The following is a 12,009-nucleotide window of genomic DNA, read 5'->3' as shown; positions in this document are numbered from 1 at the left end:
GCTTGGATCTGTGATTTGGAGCCGCTACATGGCTCAAATCAAGTCTGTATGGAAAGAGGACTGAATGGACTCGGCGAGTCGCAAGAGTGAACTCGGCAAGTCACATGAAGATGGTCATTGAACTCGGCGAGTTGGATGAACAACTCGGCGATTCCGATGAAGATCACCATAAAACTCGGCGAGTCGGATAGATTTTCCCTTGGGTAGGCATGCGTGTGTACCCGTCGAGTTGCAAGGAGGAAACCCGACGGGTGGACCTTAAGGATTGATCGGGATTCGAAGGAACTCAACGAGTCACTCCGATGACTTGACGAGTTGGAATGTGCTCCATGGACTCGGCGAGTGGCCGAGTGCACTCGGCGAGTTGAGGTCAACATGGACTGTTGACCTTGACTGAGGACTCTGACCTTGATCAGGAATTACTAAGGGGTTATGGGGTGTCTCATAAGAGTAAGAACTTATGAGTATATTGTTATATGGTTATAGGTGGTGGAGTCGGTGTCAAGTGATCTGATAGTTGGGGTTTGCATTTCAATCGACATCTGCGAGGTGAGTTATCCTCACTATATCGATAGGGTCTACGGCACCAAGGCCGGCCCTTTATGATTCACATCCTGGTCTAGGATGGTTTCTTTATTATTGCCATGTTAGATTCATCCTGGTTTAGGATGGGTGTTATGTGATTGCCATGTTAGAATTCATCCTGTTTAGGATGGTTGTTATGCTAGAGATTGGTTGGATCGGTTGTCATAGTATGTTGCATACGATTCTAATATGTTAGATCGAAATCAGGATAGATAGCATGATATGCTTTTATGATCCGTAAGGATTGGTATGATGGTGACCTGTTAGGTCAATGCTCTAGTTACAAGTGAAACTCTATGATTGATGGTAATTGAGATAGATATGTTTTCTATGTGTATGTGCCAGTAGATGATAGTATGCGTACATGGTTAGTTGCTGGTTGGATGGGTTGAGGCGGTCCTGCTTTGTGCTGAAGGCCAACACACCCTTTGAGCGGTCCGGGGAGACTGTAGGCCCACGCGGCAGACCAGTCATGTCGAAGGCTCGTTATAGATTCAGATAGACTGAAGGCCCAGTAGGGCGAACCAGTCCGGTCGATGGCCCAGTATGTATGTTGTTTGATTGATCATTATGGCTATGACTTCTGCCAGTGTGGTATTGGTATTTTGGGGGTAGCTCACTAAGCCCTCGGGCTTACAGTTTTCAGTTTATTGTTTCAGGTACTTTAGGAGAGCGAGGGAAGGCGAAGGCGTGACCGTACCGCTCCTCATCCTCATGATCTATTTTGGGACACTCTAATGATAAAAGAATTGGAAACGTTTTGTAAAAACAATTACTATTTGACTCTTTTGTTAGCATTAAAAGTTTAAATTTGGCGTAATTTTATGGGTGTTACACTCTAGTCATAATTACCGATGATCATGGACAACTATGATTCAAATTAACATAGTCAAAATGACCATCTAAACTCTATTAATTTAGCAATAGGGAATAAAGTAACAATATTTAACATATATGGATCTTGAAATCAAACTTGACAAAATAAATTAAATAAGAATAAAAAATCAAAATAGCAATTAATCCATAATCTCAAAGATTCATTTAGTCATAAACACAAAGAAAAGGGTTTTAACACCCAAATCAGAAAGTAAACACACATGGAATCACATTGGAATGCTAATCATGATCAGAACAACAAACCAAATGATTTTTGGCATGAATCCGCACTTTAATCCTTCAGATCTTCGCTCCATATCAGCTTAACAGCCCTCCGACCGCCTTCTAGACCCTCAAAACAGGTTCTCTGAGGTTTATAATCGTAGGGAACGAATTAGGGTTCAAGATATCTCATTAAGGGTAATTTTTGGGTCTATTTATAGTTTTTAATGTCACCACGGCGTGGTTGAAAGCCACCATGTCGTGGTCTTCATGAATATCTCGTATTCTCCAAGTCAGCTCAACAATCGCGAAGTTTTCATTTACCACGTCGTGGTGGTGATCACCATGTCATGGTGATTAGGATTCAACATTGTCTCAAAACACGAACGTCGTCCGAAATTGTGTCTAGTTTTCAGAACATTTTGAATATTCTCAATTGGATTTACGAGTCATGAGATATGTCAAAAACAATGAAGAGAGGTCAAGTTGTCTAGCAACATCATTTTTGTGTCTTTTTAGCTCCTTTCTCATCCTTTTGCATTTCAGCTCCGATTGCCAGTCTTTTCGCTTCCTTTCTGCTCTAGCAACAAAGTATGCATGCAAAATATAAAATTTAAGCATTATAAGTACCTTTTAGTTCTAAATAGCATAAAAACATAATATAAAACATTAAGAAAACATCATAAAGATATGTATAAAATAGTCTGTTATCAATACTATTATACTCTGATGAAACCATTCTTATAAATAAAGTAGTATGTTATTTCTATAATTTTGAATTTTTCATTATAACTTATTTTTGTATGTTTTTTCCATATAGTCTCTGTGTATTCTAGATAACGACTTTTAATGAATCGATGAAACATTATTTGATAATACGTAAATGATGAAAGTTTAATGTATTTCATTGTAGGAAATATATTTATGTTTTATTTATTAGTATATAGTACATTAACAATTTTAAATATTATATAATTTTAACTAAGCATAAGATTAAAATATTACATCAAAAAACTACAAACCTAGTTTATATATATATATATATATATATATATATATATATATATATATATATATATATATATATATATAACATTACCTATATGCGAAAGAAATCTATTAGGGAAGTGATATTTCCATTTAATAATTTGATCCATCCACATGCGGTACAATACCTTTGTATCTATTGTACAAGTTGGTAAAACATACATTTCAAGTGGATGAATCAATTCATCAAGTGGAAATATCACTTCTATTATCGTACACGTCGATGAGTTTTTCCCTCTGCCAATAATGATACCGGTGGGCGGCATTTTTAACTTATGTGGTTAGTAACTTGATTGCTTCACACAACCTGGATGCTAGTTTCGTCTTGTCAGTTAAACGTGTCGTTGTTGTCTCTACCTAGATTTTTGGTCCAATTGAAGTAGGTGGTTTCACTTTTTCTCCAATTACTTACCGATATCTCTTTCACAATGAGGTTTTCCATGTTTTTTGATTTCCTCAGTCTGCTTCTTCTTCTTCTTATGTAAGTAGTGTACGTTTCAGTAAAAGCAATCAGTTTTACGGTTTATTTAGTTTGGATTTATTTTGTACAAATTAGGCGTTGTATGTTGAATCTACTACCATGTCTCTGAAATTGTTGTTTGGTACTTTGATTCTACAAAGACAGGTTTGATTCAGCCGCCTATTCTTTTAAATTATACTGCATCAGCTGCTTTCCTTCTTTCAACCCACTGCCTCAATTATTTATCTAAAGGTGAGGTACTCTTTCTTTTCCAACGTTGTATCATTTGCCGCCGCCTCCTTCGTTTTTCGGCCCCATATGAATGCCTTGTGTTTCCTTTTATCTCTTTCTTCTCTCTTAACGACTAATCCTCTTTGCTCCAAACATCATTTATGCTCTCGCTCCTTCCTCATTGTATGTTGGGGACGGAGGTGCGGGACGCCTAGCGTCCCTTTGTGGTTTTATGGGCATTTTCTGGCTTAACCAAGAACTCAAGTTCATCTCCTTTTTTTCTTTTGAAATTTTCCCCTTATTTTGGTTCTCGTAGCAGCTTCAAGTTGAAGAAATTGGAAGGGATTAGAAGTTTTTCATTTATCGATTGTATAATTATTAGATGTGTAGGATTTTAGATCTTGATGTGGCTAGGTAGTAATTTTGTTTGGTCTACCACATAACGAAATGCTTCACAAACAATATTGGGCTAAACCTGATGACAATGATCCGGTTTCAGTTATTGACTTAAGATCTATCCACATGGGGAAAACTGGAAAGGTGAATGTGGTGTGCAGGGTTCAAAGCATGAGGAACGTCTCAGATTTAAGAAAACCCAAAATAATGATATGAGTGTTTACACACAAAGAGGTATAATATTATCTGTTTATTTCTCCCCTATCATCCAAATTATTGATAAAGAGCTCTAAAGAGTTTGTATATTTTTTTTTCCTTATCTTCTTCCCATTTTCAATTTCTATTAAATTCCATGGCTTCGTAATCCTTTGATTGCATCATTTTCATACCTTTTACAGTTGGTCTTGGATTTTCAACTAGCTGATGTTTTTTACCATGGTGTTCTTATGTAAGTTGATTCTTGAAAACCCAATATTTTAAACCGATTGAAGAGGTAATTTCTTGAATAATAAAATTTTGCAAGTTAATTGCTAAACTTAGAAACTAAATCTTTCAATTAAAGCATTGCAACTTATCCATCATCATTTCTTTTATTTTAGCAAGACTTTGTTATGGGTTCTACCACCTGTTCAATGAAATTCCTTATAGAAGGTTAGGTCATCATGCTATTAGGTTTTTCACTATTGTTGATCTTCTAGAGTTTTGTAAAGTGAGACCCAAGAAAAGGAATCAAATGTCTTTGACTATATACTTCAAGCCACTTTGATTCATACACAAGTACCCTATGTTAAGGTACATCTCAAGTAAAAATGATTGTTTTCATCTATATTTGATATTGCTCTTATGATTTTCACTTCCGCAGAAGATATCAAAGCAATTATAGGAAACATATTGTCAAATGTCTTTGACTACATACCTAAAGCCACTTTGATTCATACACAAGTACCCTATGTTGAGGTACATCTCAAGTAAAAATGATTGTTTTCATATATTTTTGATATTGCTCTTATGCTTTTCACTTCCACAGATGATATCAAAGCAATTATAGGAAGCATATTGTCATTTCCGCTTTAATGAATTACCAGCTTAGGTTATTCTATTCAAACTAATTATTGTACATCTATCGTATGCTATGAGAATTACTAAGAGAATAAGTTGTTTAGCAATGAGAATACGTTAAACCTTACAAGAATATCGTCATTTTCATGCATTCTCGATAATTATTATTTTTTTTGTTCTCACACATCGTTTTTCACTCATTTTCATTCTGACAGAATACGACCCAATAAAACATCCTGACAACATTCTGACAGAAATGAGAATAATAATATTAAGTGTATAATAACCTTATAGACGATTTAATTAGTAAGAATGTGTTAATGATAATAGTTATGTAAGATTGAACGTATTTATATTATCAAACAACATATTTTCTTTATCATTCTCATAGCATACGATAGATGTACAATAATTAGTTAGAATACTTGAACCTAGCTCATGAATTACCACCAAATATTGTTATGTGATCTATCATCCATGTCTATCATGTTCAATGGCTTTATATTAATCTCAACTCTCTCATACTTCCGTTAAAGGTGTATACTTATTTGTGCCAATATATAAAGATAATTTTTTTATATGACTTGATCTTGGGCTTTCTTTTAATAGGATGTAGACTCTACTGCGTTCGTCCTCAACAGGTACCTGCAACATTTTACTTGAACCATTAATTTATCTGACAAAAGATATTTGGAGGTCTGTTTTTATTTCATTTTAGGAGCGTTAATTAATATTTTTGTAGTAGAAGTGTGTGCTGCTAAGCCGATTGCTGATCAACCAAAGCTTAACCAGTTAAACAAACTAATTTTGAGGTAAATTTAAATCTTTCTAAACGAAATTCTGATATTTTCTTTCAAAGTTATGATAAAATTGATAAACGAAGATTACCCAAATCAGAAAATTCTTGTGATCTTCGAAAATTGCACTCTTTATGAAGGAACCGGTTCAAGATTATATGATATCTCTACTCTCTCTCAAAATTGTTTTATAACTAACATTTTTTTATCTTTCCAAATGCTTTGTGGGCAAATTGTGAAACTAAAGCTTACCCCAATCAAAAATTGCTTAATCTTATATATATATTCAAAGTTTACAATATTTGGAGACACTCATAACCCTGCTATTCAAGTCTATTGGATAGTCAAGTTAATACTCTTACTTAATGGCTGAAATGGTGCTCTTTAATTAGATTTTATCTATTTTGTTTTATGCTCACTTAACTTGGGAAATGTAGGGTGATTTTGAATTATTTGAAAGTTTGCCCTTTGTACCTCTTGTTACCCTCCAAAGTGAAACTAGTTGCTCATTTCGATATTACACACGAACTGTTTGACATTTGGTTTATTTGAATTAACACTTTTTTCAAGGGTTCCTTTTTTATGAAATGCAGGGTCTTTCCACATTGATAGATGTTATTGCTTGTGCAAATGATGATTTTATATTGGCAAGCAAAGCTCTTATTGAGATTATCATTCACTCATCTTTCTTTTCCTTCTTGTTCTTCTGGGAAGATAAGTTTCTTTTTAACTGTCATAGATCTTCTTTATAAAGAAAAGCAAATACCAAATATTGCAAAAGGAGAAACAATTTGAAAGCAACAAGTTGGTGGTCGATTACGTTGGACGAGAGAAGTAATCAAATTTGATCGATAAAGGAATCTAGAGAAAGAGGTAAAAATTACTTGGATTTATAAAAGAAACGAGTGTTGGTATCAAATTCTAATTTTGAGTCGGTGTAGAATATTTAGAAAAACGTGGAGGGAATGAGAAATGTCCGTCAGGTCACTAAGACTATGCAATTATTACATTGTATTTCAAGAAAATGGAAAGTAATTATTAAATTTTTTTTCCTTTTATTTTTGTTACGTAATCTGATTACCTTTTGTTTTGTTTCAGGATGAGAGCCAAATGTGAGTACACCAACTCATACAAATTACAATTATTAAATTTTTGGGCTTTTGATTTTTACCTCAACGGTCGTAGTTGGATTATATGTTAGAATACAATTTGTTAGCAAAAAAAATTTATTTATATATTATACTAGAAATTCTCCCTAGCTTTGCTTATATGGCAAGAAATTCCAAAATAGGGCAAAAAAAACTTAACACTTTGACAGCCAACAGTTGGTTGCATCAATTTCTTACCATCTGCAATTTTGCAAGCACTTTAGCAACTTTAGCAACATGTATTTTGATCACTTGCTAATTTTGCAAGCACTATGGCAACCTTAGCAACATGTATTTTGATCACTTGCTTTTTTCTTTTTATTATTTGATCTGATCAGGCCAAATATAAGAAATAGCAACCTACTTTAATTGATCTTTGGTATTATAGCATCCTACTTTTATATTTGTTCATGTGCTTTAGGAACAATAACAAAAACAATTTCACTCAAAAGTTATATTATCATTATAAATCGTATTTTCTTGGTATCACTTAAAACTAACTTACTGATTATTTCTCTAATCACGGCCCGAATAAGTTTAGGGGTAATTACTAATCTAGCCAAATTAAGGAAGTAATTATCAATTTTTAGCCAAAAATTAGTAAATGTCCAAATATAGCCCACAAAACCGTAGGTTTCTAAAATCGTCTACTGTTTCGTGTTTTGTACATAAAAAAAATTCATTTGTAAGCTACAAAACCGTAGGTTTTGGGAAACCTACGGTTTCCTCTCGGTTTAGCTACATTATCCCAAACCGTAGCCTACGGTTTTGGGGGAAAAATAAGTTTTTTTTAATTTTTAAATCTACTGTTTTTGGGGTTTCGTCTACTGTTTTGTAAAAAAACCTACGGTTTTAATTTTTTTTAATTTTTTTTATAAGATGTACAAGTCGACACTGCACAAACTGTGCATTGGGCACTTATACACCGTAAGTTTCGTATGAAACCTACAATTTTATATATTTTTTTTCAATTTTATTCAAAAAAAATTTAACCTCATATACAAAATCTACTCCTAATTACAAATACGGTAAAATTTTGAAGAAAATTAGACAAATTGGTTTGTTCTTCGGGTGTTCCATTGAGAAAAAGAAAAGTAGTCAAACCAAAGAAAATAATAGGAAAAATAACTAATCTAAATTTTTTTTCATTATATACTATGGGCCAAGGGCGGAGCTACCTATGGGCCAGGGTAGGCCCAGGCCCACCCTCAAAAATCTCAAAAAATCTTTTTTTTGCATATATATATATATATATATATATATATATATATTCCAATTAATTTATAAGGACCTCCCTGAAAAAAATTCCTGGCTTCGCCCCTGTTATGCGCTAATGGGTCACGAAAAAATAAACGGACATGTGAAACAGTAGACCATTAGCACGAAAGAGTATTTTTCGGCCTAAAACAGTAGTCAACGGCGTTAACCGTAGTCAACCATAAGTTAACTACTATTTTGTGGGTTATTTTTGGCTAAGTGGTATTTTTTGGTTATTTTTTATAAATAATTAAGAAAAAATGCTAGATTACCCCATAAGTGTATATATATATATATATATATATATATATATATATATATATATATATATATATATATATATATATGTACTAGAAAATGTTTTCAAACCGTGCTTAGCACGGCCCAAGAATCTAGTTAGACCAGAGCTTAAGCATGAACGAGGGATCGAGGAAAGTTGAATGTATAATGTTGTGATTGATTGAATTTTTCATTTTGTAATGACTTAATATAAAGAAATAAGAGAAGAATGCTATAATACACAAATAAATTTAAGTAAGTTACTATTTGTTACATTTATTAGAACTTTGTACAAAAATTTGGGAAGAGTAAAGTTAATTGCCCATGTTGGTATGAAGAGTAAAGTACATCATTGTTCTCTGCAATTTGCATATAATCCACCTGCATGTGTAGGTAAAAATATGTGAAAATGATTGAGCAGTGATATATATAGGCCTTCAAGCTTGCAAGTTTGAGGAAAATAATCTTTGAGCAACTGTAACACCAAGATTAGGGCCTGAAAATGAATTCAATGATAGTATTTTCAAATTCCGTTAAAATTTTCAACATCTTCAAGAACAGAAGCATTGACTCGCATCGATCAGTCACACGGTTTGGTTTGAATTGATCTGGCAAATTTCCATAACAAAGGCATCATTGAACTCCATAAATAACATGTCTAGTCCGACCAGAAATGATTTTGTTATCGTATACACCCACTTGCAAATGAATTCAAGGTTTGTAAAATGAAAAGATTCATCTTATATTTATTGCAAGTTCATATATATATATATATATATATATATATATATATATATATATATATATATATATATATATATATATATATATATATATATATATATATATATATATATACCCTTCTTGCTAAATATCCATCAAGACAATTCTATAAGTATTTATAAAACAAAAACTAATTAAAAAAATTATTTTAACATATATGAAATGAATACTACAAAGAATATGAAAAAAAAAATCGCATATTAGAAGGTAAAATAGTACCATTTCTTGGAGGAATAAATACCTTTGTTGTTGCTCGTTAGCCATTGGCAAAATCAAAACCACCTCCTCTGCACTCGATTCAAACCGATATAATTCCATCTACATCAACAATCCGGATAAAATTGAGTAGTTCTCAAATGTAAGGAATTCACCAATATCTATTCTCCAACTAAAAAAATAAGCTCGTTTCTAATTGCTCAACATCAATTATTGAAATTTATGATTTCCGTTGTTGAGCAGAATTTTGGAAGTTGATATAAGGTGTGTATGTATGTGTAGCCAAATAACACTATTGTTATAGAGGAGCTTGAACTTCTAGTCGTGTTGTACATAAAAAGTTCTAGTATGTAAACGTTTCACTGATCTCACTTTTTTATAAAAGACTGAAAAGGTCAAATCTTTAAATAGTTCTTAAAATACAAATAGAACCCAATCAGTAATATGAGTACAGGTATTGGTTCCTAAACACAAAGTAATGAATGTCAAAATTTATACATCCGAATAGACCAGGAAGACGTAAATGTTGAGCTAGTAAAAAATTGAGCTATCACAATTAGGTTACCAAGATAATACATGTACTACTCTTTCTACATACTCTCCTATCATTTTTGCAAATGAAATAGTCTTTGGAAGGAGTGGTAACATGAAAATGTAATAGTAAATTAAATAAATTGTCAAAAAAGCTCAATTTACCGTGTTTTACCAAACAAAAGTGACTTATTAAACCAGACCTAAAGTATAGCAGATGTTTTCCCGACCTCCAAGTTAGTAGACATATGTATGGTACTGCTCCATGGGTGTTGTAAGTAGTAGGCGACTAAAATTTAACAAGTTAACTAATAGGGGTAATTAAGCAACATCCAAATACCAAAAGATGGAGACTTTAAAAATCATAAATTACCCCTCCAAAATTATTGCAAATTATCAACTCAATTAATGTATGAACTATTGAGTTTGGAGTTGCTTCCTTATCTATGTGTATTGACATCTCCTCCTTCACAATCCTTTAAATCATTTAAGTTGAACATTACTACGTGTCCTTTGCTTCCTTTCTTCCTTGTCTAACCCCCCATCCCTGTATATGTCTCTATGTTCCCCTATTTCCTATAGTTCTTTTATATAGAAATTGAAGCAAAAAAACCCTTTTTATATGTTAATTGAGGTAGAAAAACATCACTTTCTATCAGCTCCAGAACAGACAAAAAAATTAAAAAAATCAAGATGAAAAGGATAAGGAAAGAAACCTGAAACCTTATCTTGAAAGACCAGCCATGAAAATTAAATGGAACCTGAAAGGAACATCAAAAATCTAATATAACTATAGAACATAATTAGCAACAAGACCCACAAAAAGTCAAACTAAAAGAGGGAGAAGAACCTATTGAACCTGAACAGTCAAGAACAACAGAAAAGAAGATTAAATGGTCAGCGTTGGAATGAGAAGGAAAAATAGATGAACATAGAGAGTTTGACATGGCAGAGACAATCAAACCTAATACAAATAAACAAATACTATTATTAACATAAAGAACTTCATAGAACAATAATACCTAATTTTCAGGTGATTTGCAATAAATTAGGGCTCGTTCAATTTTCAAGAAAACAAGATTGATGAAGGAAGTCAGGGAACAGGGCTTCAAACGTTGTGTGAGATCGACCGTGGAATTTATCGACCTACTATTCAGTTCCAAAAAATTAGACTCAGATAACCAAACTCGAAAATTGAACTTTAAACTACCGACAAGAATAGAAACAAGAGACAAGCTACAACAAAAATTACCCAAATCGTCAAGACATTTCCATGGAGTTTTTGTTCTTTTGTTCCCATTTTTATAGAGAAAGAAGAAGACGATGGAGAGAAAGAAGAACTAATTAAGGGAAAGATTTTGAGGTGGGTCAAGTGCCAGTAGAAGAAAACAACTAAGCTATTAGCGACCGATAAGGCAGAGGAGGCGGTGAAAGCCGATGATTCAGTTTGGACAACATAATTCTATATATTCAGTGGAATGGTGAATATGCTTGGAGTCTGGAGAAGGATGAGCCAGAACGACACCATATGTTAAGGGCTTGGAGAAAAGAAACCACAGGTGTAAAAGGTGAGGGCATGTAGAACCTCCACTGATGATAAAACCTCGAAGTTCTACCAACAACGCAACCCTGCAGATTCCAAATATTAAAAGAAAAAGTGATGAGAACGCAAAATCAAATAGATAGAGAATGCTAGAAAAAGAGATTACCTGACAACCATGGTTTGATCGACAGAGAAAAACTGACGAGGGGTATTAGATGATTTTTGGTTTACGACCTGAGAGAGAAAATGGAAGAGAAAATGGAGAATCGTTGAATCAAATGGGGAAGAGGGAGAAGACATTGGAGGAAAAGGAAAAGAGCGGTGGAACAATCCGACTACTATGCATTGGGAAAGAGGAAAAAAGAAACCAGGTGTCCTCCATCATGAAACGTGTCATCTTCAAAATGAAACAAAGATGACTCACCTGGATGAAGGTTGCCCTCTTTTTTTTTGAAATCTCCAATCCTACGCGCACAAGAAGAAGGAGGAGAATCCCAGACGCGCCAAAAAACACTGATGCGTGTAGTGCACGAACTCGCCTCAAGCAAAAAAGCTTTTTGTATATAATAATGATATATA

The 12,009-nt window shown here is 33.4% G+C and overlaps 1 long non-coding RNA gene across 3 annotated transcripts; it reads right to left on the bottom strand.

Moving 5' to 3' along the window:
• Positions 1-8,587: 8,587 nt before the first annotated feature.
• On the bottom strand, positions 8,588-11,726 carry LOC145093693 (uncharacterized). Of its 3 annotated transcripts, XR_013703028.1 has the most exons (5): positions 11,597-11,726; positions 11,140-11,516; positions 10,604-11,036; positions 9,382-9,458; positions 8,588-8,965 (listed from the first exon to the last, which is right to left on the bottom strand). It is a non-coding gene; the product is annotated as an uncharacterized LOC145093693 (long non-coding RNA). The 3 variants fall into 3 exon arrangements; XR_013703026.1 differs by having other exon boundaries at positions 10,604-11,516; XR_013703027.1 differs by having other exon boundaries at positions 8,588-8,853; positions 10,604-11,516.
• Between the last annotated feature and the right edge of the window lie 283 nt (positions 11,727-12,009).

This window comes from Lactuca serriola, chromosome 3 (assembly GCF_051521515.1).
Source record: "Lactuca serriola cultivar US96UC23 chromosome 3, Lser_US96UC23_V15, whole genome shotgun sequence".
Taxonomy (NCBI): Eukaryota; Viridiplantae; Streptophyta; class Magnoliopsida; order Asterales; family Asteraceae; genus Lactuca; species Lactuca serriola.
This window is presented reverse-complemented; position numbering and strand designations above follow the sequence as displayed.